The following is an 11,830-nucleotide window of genomic DNA, read 5'->3' as shown; positions in this document are numbered from 1 at the left end:
ACTGGCAAAGAGATTCATGTTGATTTAACCATCACCTTCGTTGAATTCATACGCCCTGGCCCTGTCACCTCCTAATCATTACAGATTGTGCCGAATGTGTTTTTAAATATATTAACTACATTCCGAGCAAGTTTTCTCTGACTCAGAAACATGAAGGCCCTAACTGCTACACAGCCAGAGGCTTAGGCTGGCATGGGCATTGCAGAGAAGAGGGCTGTGAGGTGCTGAGCTCTCCTGAGTATCGAGCTGTGTGTGTTTTCTGTGTTCACACACATGTGTGCATGTGTAAGAGAGTACCTGGAAGAGGTGGAAAAGCAAACTGTTTCTTCATGTAATATTGATGAAATGCTGATGAAGCAAACTACCAGTTGCCCTCTGGAGGAATAATTTTCCAGGTAGGATGAGCATTATGCATGCAATTTAGAAAGGGTTGCTTTTTGGAAGCAGCTCAAAATCTGGAAGCCAGACAACACTGTGCCGCACTGGCCCTGAGGTGGTTAGCCTGAGGTTTGGTGACTTCAGGGACCTCATTACAACCCTCCTAACTGTATCCAGAAAAGGTGCCAAGTAGAAGCACTTTCGAAGGGAAGATTGGCCTCCAGTGAATTGAACAAAACTATTAAAACCTCAGCAAAGTAGTTCACTTGGGAACCAATTAGAAGTTCTTCCGCCAACAATTGCGGAATAACTTTCTTAATTTGTGTTCTGCTTACAAAGGTCATTCATGTTGTCAAAACTAAAGAAAAGTTTGGGCAAGTTTGGAAAAGAAAACAAAGTTCAATCATCTCACTTTCTCAAGACTACCACCAGGAAAATGCTAGTGCCCCAGGATGAGATGAGCTCGTTCATACTTAGTGCTCAGAACACCGACTGGAACATGTGATCACTCAGTAAATGTTACCGGTTATTATTGCTCCATTGTTGGTAGGCTTGGAAAAGTCTTTCCTCATTCAAAAATGAGATAAAGCTCAACTAAATTTCCTTCCAGCATCTCGTATGGACTTTATCGTGTATATAAACACGGATACTTTCTCATCCGAAACAATTCGTATCACGGAAATGTGCGGCAGAGAGCGGTGCAGTCCTTCGCGCACCTCCCTCCTGCGCTGCCTCACGTATTAACGAGAGTCTAGCGTGTCGCCGCTTATTTGCCTACTCCTATTCCATCGCGTTCATCCAAACATCACTCCACCCAGATTGGTCCCTGCAAGGGGTAAGAGAGGGAGGTATTTGTTCAGTGAGTCCTGGGCGCTGCCGCAGAGAGCTCTGCCCAGGAGCGCAGGCGCCGCCCGCCCGCCCTTGCAGGCCCACCTTGTGCACAGCGGGGCGAAGTGAGCAAAAGCAAGATGTTCAGGGAGCCGGTGTGTCAACTGCAGGAGCGATAAGTCAGAGGGCCCAAGGGGGTGCAGGGGGTGCAGGGGGTGCAGGGGCCCCAGCACACAGCACAATCTAAGGTGCCGACAAGCGTCTATGGAAATAAAAGGCGCAGGGAGGAGCAGCCTGCCTGTGAGGAGGACCAGGAGATTCCAAGGGGACATAGAAACAGGAAAAAGCTTGTTAGGAAGTCACAGCAGAGCTTTTCATTTGTCAGTCGATTGGTCCAGGATGTTCCTTCTCTCCATGGGCCTGTGGCAGTGTGACCCAGTCATGACACTTTGACAACAGTCTTCGTCCTCACACCGGGTCCTGCCTGAAATCTCTGATGTCCACCTGCCGACAGGGCTGCCCTGTGTTTTCTCATCAATCAATTTACCCACCTCTCCTGCCCTCGAGCTCCTCTTTTTAAAAATTAATTAATTAATGAGAGAGAGAGAGACAGGGACACAGGCAGAGGGCCATCCAGGGAGCCCGACGACGTGGGACTCGATCCCGGGTCCCCAGGATCACGCCCTGGGCCCAAGGCAGGCGCTAAACTGCTGAGCCACCCGGGCTGCCCCCTCGGGTTCCTCTTTACCATCCTCGTCATCCTTTCTCCCCAAGTATGTCAGCTCCGAGGGGAAAAGGCTTCTGCCAGCTTCGGTACCTGCTCTCTTCCCAGCTCCCGGAACGGCACCGGGTGGGCGCGGGGACCGAGGAAAGCCCGAGGGGAGGTGGCCTCCCCCACCCCACCCCTGCAGCCCCGACACCCTCCCCGCACACCCCCCTCCTGACAAGCAGAGGTGGAGCAGGAGGCAGCTTTGGAAAATGACAGGTTTTTATTGCTATGTTTGCAGTGGCTTTTTAGCACAGTAAGAATGTCCCCGCCGGACCCCCACCCTCACCCGGTCCCACCCCTCCGACCGACGTCGGGGTGGCATGGGGGAAGCCTTTCTAGGGTCCACTCGGCTGTCTCGGGATCGGACGTGACACACACGTGGGTTAATTAAAGCTGCTACGTGGAAGACTCGAGACGTGGGAAGCGCATCAGCTTTAAGCTCGCAGGTGGGAGCCCGGCCCGGGATCCCTTCCCCGGCTGGTGCCCACCTCAGATCCCTGCGGTCGTGCCCGGCCCCGGGGGCAGGGCGCACGTGCCAGGCGAGCGGCCCCGGGGTCCCGGCACCGCATCTACCTGTGGGCAGCGGGGGCGTGGGGGGTGTCCCCGGAGGCCGCCCGCCGTGCACTCTCCCCCCCAGTCTGGGGCCGGGGACGACACATGCACACCCACGCGACAGACTCGCACGCTCCACGGCTTGAAGCTTTTGCCTATGAAAATTAGATCTATAAATTCACACTCCTTGGCTGGGGCAGGGGACTAAGGGGACGCTGAAAGGGACGGGTGGGGAGTGGCAGGGGGAGGGAGGAGGGGCTGTTTTCTCTTTAGAAATATACAAGCAGAAATCTCTTTCCTCAAGTTTTTATAAAATGTGCAAAATACAAGCCTCATTTGCCCACAGGCACAGTTTACACCTGGTATTCACCTTTGCTAAGAGAGATCTAGGTTCACCCTACCTACATACTCACGCACACATGCACTCGTACACAAGCTCACACAATTGATATTGGTGGCAATTGGCGCGGGAACCGGGAGGTTCCGTTGCTGGCTGGCTCTCTAAGCTTCTAGAAGAGGGACGGGGAGAGGGGTCTAGCCCAGCTGAAACAGCGGCCTTGGTTCTGGTTCTGCTGCCCCTCCCCCGCCTCCCTGCCCCATGTCGAATCCTGGAACAACCGTTACTGTCCCCAGCCCCCTTGCACCCCCACCCGCACCCCAGCCCCTCTGGGAACCAACACAGTGACGATGGTGCCAGATACCATGAACTCCTTTCCAAGGGGCCCCTGCTGGGGCTGGACACATAGAGCCAGGGCCTGGGGGCCACCTCTGCCTCCACGGGTGACGGGGAAAGGCACCTTGAACCCAGGAGGATGTCTAGAAAGAGTGGAACGTACTAAATGTTAGCCCTTATGCCATCTTATAAGATGAGTACGAGAGTATATGAGAAAAGTACATTTGGATGCCAAGCGGCACAGGGAAGGTCAGTGGTGGAGTCTGTGGCTTGGCCACACCACCCACTGTAACCTCCCTCTGGTGAGCCTTCTGCTCCTGTACAATTGCTCTTACCTATGTCACTACAACCTGATAGGAAATTTCTGGGGAAAGCATGTATCTAGACATCCTCCTGGGTTCCCAGGGCCGAATAAGCAGGGAGAGAGAGGCATCGCCCGGGTTCCCGCAGGCCAGCAACGGAGACAGACAGCGAGGCCCGGACAGCAAGTGAGAGAGCCGGGGTGGCCCCTCACTGACAAGGGACAGTTGCCGCCTGGGCCTCTCCCCCGAGGGAGGGAAGGTTCCCGGGCTTGAGCGTGCAGGGGGGCCGGGCCCTCCAGCCACAGGTGGGGATCCGGCGGCCTGGGTTCGAAGACCCGCTCCCTGCTCAGGCCCCGGGCCCCCTCCTGTTGCAGCAGTGGACCCTGTCAGGGGCGCCCCTTCTCCCCCCACACCCCCACCACGGCCATCACCCCCAGCCCTGCCAGCCTCCGGCCGTACCTTTCCCGTCGACTTGACCCCCTTCCAGACACAGAAGTAGACCAGCACCCAGCAGGCCAGCAGACACAGGGTCACCTCCCAGTTGAGGGCCCCCGGCACCTCCAGGCCCCTGGAGAGCCGCAAGACTTTGTTCCTGGGGGAGGGAGGGTCTGTGAGGGGTGCAGGCAGCGGGCAGAGAGGCTGGGGGCACCCCCGGGGGTGGTGCGCCCTGTCCAGCCCCCCTCCCTCCCACGCCTGGGGCCCGGAGGTGCTGCAGAGTGTGAGCCTGAAGCCCGAGTGTCCCGGGCCCGAGGCCGTGGGGCTGGGAGCCCGGCCCCGCGGCACCCACAGCACCCACAGCACCCACAGCGTGCCCGCGAGCCACCCCCTCCCGGGCTGGCGGGCACAATGGAGTGACAATGCCTGGGACTGAGACATGAAGGAGGCAGGTCCACCCATTCCCTCTCCCCTAGGGGTTGTGCTGGGGGCTCCCCAAAGACAGGCCGGGCCCCAGCACACGCAGACTCCAACCATATGTGGAACCCAGAGTGGGAGAACAGGCAAGACCTGGAAGGGGGACCTGCCCGACCGAATCCTGATGCTCAAGGACCCGGAGCAGGTGATCAGCGGGCTGAGGACATGCGGGGAGGCAGCTCAGGCGTAGGCTGGGAGGGTAGGGAGTCACATGCCAGCTGCCTCCAGCCGGGGGGCTCAGGGCAGGGGGTAAGGGCAGCAGGGCTGGGGACGGTGAAGGAAACCCTGAGGAGCCATGCAGGCCACAGACCGAGGCACAGGCGGTGTGGCCAGTAATGCAGTGGGTCAGTGAGACCTGCATGACTCCAGGGGGTGCAGGTGGTCCTGGAGGCACAGGTGGCCCTGGAGGCACAGCTGGACCCAGGGGTGCAGGTGGCCCTGGAGGCACAGGTGGCCCCGGGGGTGCAGGTGGCCCTGGAGGCACAGGTGGTTCCGGGGGTGCAGGTGGACCCAGAGGCGCAGGTGGTCCCGGGGATGCAGGTGGCCCCAGAGGCACAGGTGGCCTCAGGGGTGCAGGTGGCCCTGGAGGCACAGGTGGTCCTGGGGGTACAGGGGGCCCCACAGGCACAGGCAGCCCTGGGGGCGCAGGTGGTCCCCAGGATGCAGCTGTCCCAGTAGAGGTGGTGAGAGAGAGGCTATTGCTGCAGCCATCACAGTGCCGCAGGTGACACAGTCAGTACAGGCTGCTGGCCCGGACGGAGACGCCCTGCCCGGGACCTGGAACACCTGCTGCAACAGGGCTGGATGCTCCCGCGGGGCAACGCCCAGTGCACCCGCTGCTCCAGAGATGGGAGCGCAGCGGGGAGCCAAGAAACCAGCTGCTCCAGCTGTGTCCTGTCTGAGAGGTGACTGGGGGCCAGGGGAGGGGACGTGGGGAGGCCTTGGACAAGGAGGTCAGGGGTCAGACTGGGGGTGCAGAAGAAGGAGGGGCGAAGGGGGCAGGGGGCCTGGAGGGGCCGGCCGGGGGCAGGGGTGTGGCAGTGGGCGGCAGAGACGGTGGGAGAGAGGGTCTGATGCCCGGCAGCAGGGGGCAGGCCTGCAGGCACTGAGGGCTGAGAGTGGCCAGAGGGGAGCAGGCCCTGGAGCCATCAGGAGGCCTGAGACGCAGACGAGATTGGTATGGGGGGGGCCTGACCGAATGTCCACCAGCTTCCTCACGGTGCCTTTCCTGTCACCCCTGGAGGCAGAGGTGCCCCCCAGGCTCTGGCTCCATGTGTCCAGCCCCAGCAAGGGCCCCTGGGAAAGGAGTTCGTGGTATCCGGCACCATCGTCACTGAGTTGGTTCCCAGAGGGCCGGGGTGCGGGTGGGGGTGCAAGGGGCCTGGGGGCAGTCGCTGTTGTGCCGGGGGATTGGAGACTCCCAAGGGTCGGGGGCAGGAGGTACACGTGGCGCACGGGGCGGGCCCCACGTGAGGGGGCAGACACACATAGGGGCAGGAGGACCGCATTTCATCTGATCTGCTTGCTCGGTGCCCGCGTGAGGCCGACTGGGGCCGAGGACCCTGGCCACCTGCACATTGGCATGGCCTCTGTCTTGAGCAGCTTTCCCTGCTGGTGCGCACCAGGCAGCCCGTCGGGCCCCACTTTGTCCATAAGCCGAGGCCGGGAAAGGGGGCTCCCCCCGACCTAGTGCCCCTCCTGGGTAGTGCGTCTTTCCCCAGGGCCCTGAGTCCTATGCCAGTGGCCCCTGGATTGTGGCCTGAGGGCTCGTCCTGGGCCCTGGGCCCTGTGGGCCCTATTGGTTCCCTGAGGTTGGAGGGCAGGGGCTGCTTGCTGTTTCCTAGAGAGTCATGCGGGGAGGGGCAGAGGGGGAGAGAGACTCTTAAGCAGGCCCCACGCGCCACGCGGAGCCCCCCACAGGCTCGACCTTGCAACTCTGAGATCATGCCCTGAGCCGAAAGCGGGAGTCACGTGTCACCGACTGAGCCACCCAGGCCCCGTGGACCAGGGCGGTTCCCGAGGTCTGTTACCACGCAAAATAAAACTTAGTCACCTCTGACTTTATGTCCAGCTACTGCGTCTCCACGTTCTCTTTGTCCTGCCCGTGCAGCACTCATTGCTCCTGCCTGAGGGTGTGGAGAGAGAGGAAGCGAGCTCTCTGGTGCCTGTTCCTCTGCCTACAAGGACACCAGTCCTGTCAGAGTAGGGGCCCACCCTAAGGACTCCGTTTAACCCAGATGACCTCCTTAAAGTCCCTATCTCCATCCAGATGCAGGCCCAATAGGGGTTAGGATTTCAACACAGGAGTTTGTGGAGGCAGGGAGATACAGCTCAGCCCATAACCTACCCCAAACACAACATTTTCAGTCTTTTAAATCTTTGTCCATATGCTCACTAAAATCAAGCCTCAATACTGTTTCACTTTCTTTAGATCTTTAACGTGGCTTGACAACCAGTCCTAAGACGTTGAGCCAGGGGTATCTCCTCTTCTGAGAACCGTCCATTCATATCATTTATCGTGTTTTTAAATTCAAATAGGCACATTTTACTTATTGATCTGTGAATGCTCTTAACATATTAAAGATACCAAATCTTGTCATCATTTGAAAACACTTTCCTTCCTCATTGCTTCCCTGCATCCTTGTTCACTTCTTTTCTACACAGAGGGTGTTTAAAACTTTGAGATGTATTTCACTGGGAGATTTTTTCCATTATGATTTCTGTAGTTTGTGTCCAGTGGAAAGCCTTATGTACCGTAAAAGTGTAAAATCTGTCATCCATAAAGTTTTTTGGTACTTTCAAATGTTAATATACTAGAAATTTATTTTGGTGTGAAAAATGCCATTGGTCTAACTTTGTGTCCTCCCCTGCCCAAGGTTAGTCAGGTGTCTCAACATCATTTATCAAATAATCCATATATCCCTACAATTGAAATGTCATCTTCACCAAAGTCTAAGCCCACATCTAACTTTCTTCTTGCACACTTATATCTCTGTCCAGTCCACGATGAGTGCACTGGGATGGCCTTGCTGAGGAAATGACATTTAGGATACAGTAGAGAAAATTGGGATTGGTATGGGAGAGACAGAGACGGAGGAAGACAGACAGAGAGACTTGATTGGCTCAGCTGGGATTGCCTTCGCAAGGGTGCAGGGAGAAACCTGAGGACAGAGGGGGTGAAAGAGAAAAGGTTGGGGCATCAGTGGGTAGATTAGAGGCCTGTTGCATTGGGGAACAGCATTTGGGTTTTCCCTTTACTTCTTTTTTTTTTAATAAAAAGCCTTTATTAATAATGCTGTTACAAATATTTTGTTTCAAAAGATGGCATACACACAGATATGGGTAAATATACACAGTCCTAGTTTTAGTGGTGATAGAATTTGCAGGTTATTGAATTCCTAATTTTGTAGGGACTGTAAATTCCTCCATGGCATATTTATCCAGATTTCTGTGACGATAGCATATTACCCGGTTAGGGGATGAGGGAGGGAACATTCCTCTGCTATAAAGTAAAGTGAAAAATATGAGGAGAACAGGCAAGATAGGGGACTGCAAAGTTGATGTCCAAAATCCAAAGCAGGACCCATGTTCTCATGGGAAGGGAGGGTTTATCAGCCAGGACACAAGCAGTGCTCTAAGGAACCAAGGCAGAGATGTGATTGGAGAAAAAGATGTAAAACTAAGAGTCAGGAGCCAGAGTGACACCAAGCTTGAAAGCGTCCATAAGGAGCCCCTGAGTGGTTCAGGTGAGTAAGCATCCGACTCTTGGTTTGGCTCAGGTCATGGTTTTGGGGATGCGGTATTGAGCCCCACATTGGGTTCGGCATTCAGCGGTGAGTGTGCTTGACGATGCTTTTCTTCTCCCTCCCCCTCAAGCAAATACATAAATCTTTTTTAAAGAGAAAGAGTATGTAAAGAACAATGGTGAATTTATTGGGATTATTCAAGTCAGAAGAGAAAGAAAGCTGGTCTTGAACTTGCCCTTTATAGAAAAATAAATTTCCAAAAGAAATAAAGCTGAAGCAGGAGAAAAGAAATGAGAGCACACAATTAAATAGGAAATATGAAAGCATTAAAATAAAGGGAGAAAATACCGATGAATAAATGTATGCAGGATACCAAACTCAGAAGCCACGTGTGAACAAAAATGAACCAGTGTCTGGATACAAGGAAGTGTCAAGTGATTTGTGGTTAGAGACACCATAAAAGCATCCAACTGGGACTCAGTTGAGAAAATCATGAGTCAAATAGGAAAAAAGCAGGATGCAAAATCCAGAAGGAAAAATCGAATAGACAACAAAAAACACCAATGTCTAATTACACAAAGGTGCTGAGCTCTGTTATGGAAGAAAACATGATAAATAAGATAAAACAAGAAGCAACAAGTCAGGAAAATGTCAGTAACCCAAATAGTAGACTAAAGCTAATGCCTTTAAAATGCAAATAACTCCTAGAAATAAAGACATAAGAAGACAGAGCCCAGCAGGAAGTTGTACAAAAGATGGGATGTGGAATCCTCAAAAAGAATCAGAAGCAGCCAATTTGGGGCACAGTATTGCTGTGGGTGGGCGAGTCTGCCTTGTGTGCACGGGGGTCTCGGTTCTCGGATCCCCCACGAAAGAGTGACGTGAGGAGCCGCGCTCACAGAAAGCCAGCCAGGAGGAAGGTGACAGCACAAAGGAGCTTATTAAGGACAGTGTAGTCTCAAGGCGGGAGGGGACGCAAGCCCCGAGCCAGCGACTGCACCTGGGCTGGAGGGGCTTTCCTTGTATGTTTGCAGAGGTCTCGGGTCATGGCTGGCAGCGGGGTCTCCGACCAAGGTTGTGTCCCATCATCTAAGGGGCTCCTCCAAGTTGGGTGGGGGTGAAGCCGAGTGTAGATCTGTGATAATGAAGTCATTGGTGACCCTAGGGCTGAGGTGGAAGAGGAGAGCCTGCGGCCTGCACATGTGGGCCCTGGTCTGTCAGCAGCCCTCCCTCTCACCCCTGTTCTCCCTTCCCCTTCCTCCTTCTCCCCTTCCCCGTCCTCCCCCTTCTCCCTCCTCCCCATCCCCCCTCTGCTCCTCCTCCCTCTTCATCCTCCCCCTCCTTCCCCCTCCTCCCCCTTTCCCCCAGCCCTCCTCCCTCTCTCCCACCCCCCCTTGGAAGGCCGGAGGCCAAGACCTTCAAAGCCACAATCAGGATGCTATCTCCTCAGGCTTCTAAGGTGTTGCCTACTGTCACGGCCCCTGCCTGCAGCTCAGGTCTAACCTGCCTACTTTATCAGTAGGATCCTATTGATGTAAACAAGAGTCACGGATGCAGGTCACTATATCCTGGGGGAAAATTGCAAGAACGCACATGAAACTGTTCATCGTGGTTACCATGGACCCTGAGGTGGTGAGGTTTTTTTACTTTCTAACAACACACCTTGGTGTAAGGCATGAATGATTTTATAGTGAGTGTGTATCCTAGTGGGAAAAACTGCAACATGTCTAAGCACCGGGAAGTGTGAACACCCTGTGATTCAGGTTTTGCTGTCCAACTTGGAACTCTGCACATGCATACCTTCGTAGTTCCCAAAGAAGCCTGGAAGCAACCAGTGAGATATTCCCAGGGGTCTCTCTGGGTGGAGAGACCCCAGAGGGCATGTTCCCAGTGTCACTTTATAAGTTTCTGGAGGTGCACAGCTCAGCAAATGTCTGTGTTTCACCTCTGTAAAAAGGAAACAACATGTTAGGATCAAACACCAACCCTGAAATGCTCAATACGCGTTGTAGGGGGGGAGACACAGCTCACAGAGAGGACTCAGTGCACGGGTGGGCCGCACGCCAGTTCAGACTTGAGTGTGACTGGAATGACCCCAAGATGTCATGCCACCCAGCCTCACCCCAGAAGAAGGAAGGCTGCGGGCTGGTGAGCCACGTGCCCCAGAGGCACGCTCTGGCCTGCGGGTGTTGAACTACGCCCTGTTCACCTCCTTGTCCCGTATGCTGTAGCCGAGGCGGTGGGCATGGGACCGAGTGCCACTCAGGGGACAGAGAGCACCGGCCCCGCAGGCGGGCGGACGGAGCTGGGGAGGATGCAGCAGAGCAGCCAAGAGACGGAGGCAACGCTGCCTGGGTGAACCGGGCAGCCAGGTGGAAAGGGCCTCCTTCGGCCCTCAGCGCAGCAAAACCTGACAACGCGGCCACGACGTGGGCATAAGGTCACAACTATGGCCCGGGGTGCGACGGCCACAGCAAAACTGAAGAAGAACAGGGCAAGCTCGGTGGCCCGCGTGCGGGAGCGAGAGAGCTTGGTTCGTGGGGGGAGGTCCTGGAAGAAGTTGGTGAGGAGGCGAGGCCCGGGGTGCTGGAGCAGAGCGGCCAGGGTGCTGTGGGTGAGCGCTGGCCCAGGCAAGCAGGCAGGCGGTGGCCAGCCCGATGCGGGTCCCCTGGCCCATGAGGTCTTGGTAGAGGGCCACAGAGCGGTCGTCGGCCACAGGTGTGCGCAGGAGGCACTCCCAGGGGCCAGGACACGGAGGAGGAACATCTGGGTGAGGCAAGCTCCGTAGGGCACAGGCCACACTGCCGCCAGCAGGCGTGCCAGCACCGAGGCACCGTGTTGGAGATATAGGCAACGTCCAGCAGTGACAGGTTGCCTAAGAAGTACATGCGGGGGTGTAGTCGGGAGTCCAGGACAGTAAGGCTGACGATGCCCAGGTGCCCAACCACAGCCATGATGTAGACCAGCAGAAATATCTCGAAAAGCAAGGGCCTCAACTCTGTGCCAGCCAGCCCTTCCAGAAGAAACTGGGACCCTAGGGTGTCACTCCCCATCCACATGGAGCCACGCACAGAAACTGTAGAGTCTGACTCAGTGTCACGTGAGGATCTAAGTTCTGAGGTTCCAATTTACAAGAGGGAGTGGGGACGAGGGAAGGTCCAGAGACAAAGAAGACAGGTTCCAAGCTTAGGACAATGAGACTCGGAATGAAGGAGTGAGGTTAGGCTCGAGAGGCCGGTGGTGAGGTGGAGGCCAGGGGAATGGGAATGGCAACCCCACACCCAGAGAGGTGCGCGACCTGGAAGCTAAGGTGTGCCCTCCTCCCGTGAGGGTGTCAGTCAATCCCTCAGAAATGCCTATCCGAATGAGGAGCCTAGACCCTGTAATCATCCGCAACGGTCCCCCTACTTCCCCAGCACCCACACAGCAGAGCCCCAACCCAGGATCAGTGATAAAACATTCATCGGGTCCCTCCTTCTCCTGCTCTGGACCTCTCGGTGCCTCCCATGTCACTCAGAGTCAAAGCCACAGTCCTGCCCGAGGCCCACCGGGCCCTCTGTGATACGCTCTCTCCTCTCCTCTGTCATCAGACAACAAGTCCGGCAGGTCCAGGCCCTGAATCACATCTGCACATGGGCCTGCAGTAGCAGACACCCTGGCCCATTGCCTG

The sequence above is a fragment of the Canis lupus genome, chromosome X, assembly GCF_011100685.1.
Source record: "Canis lupus familiaris isolate Mischka breed German Shepherd chromosome X, alternate assembly UU_Cfam_GSD_1.0, whole genome shotgun sequence".
In the NCBI taxonomy this organism is placed as follows: Eukaryota; Metazoa; Chordata; class Mammalia; order Carnivora; family Canidae; genus Canis; species Canis lupus.
This window is presented reverse-complemented; position numbering follows the sequence as displayed.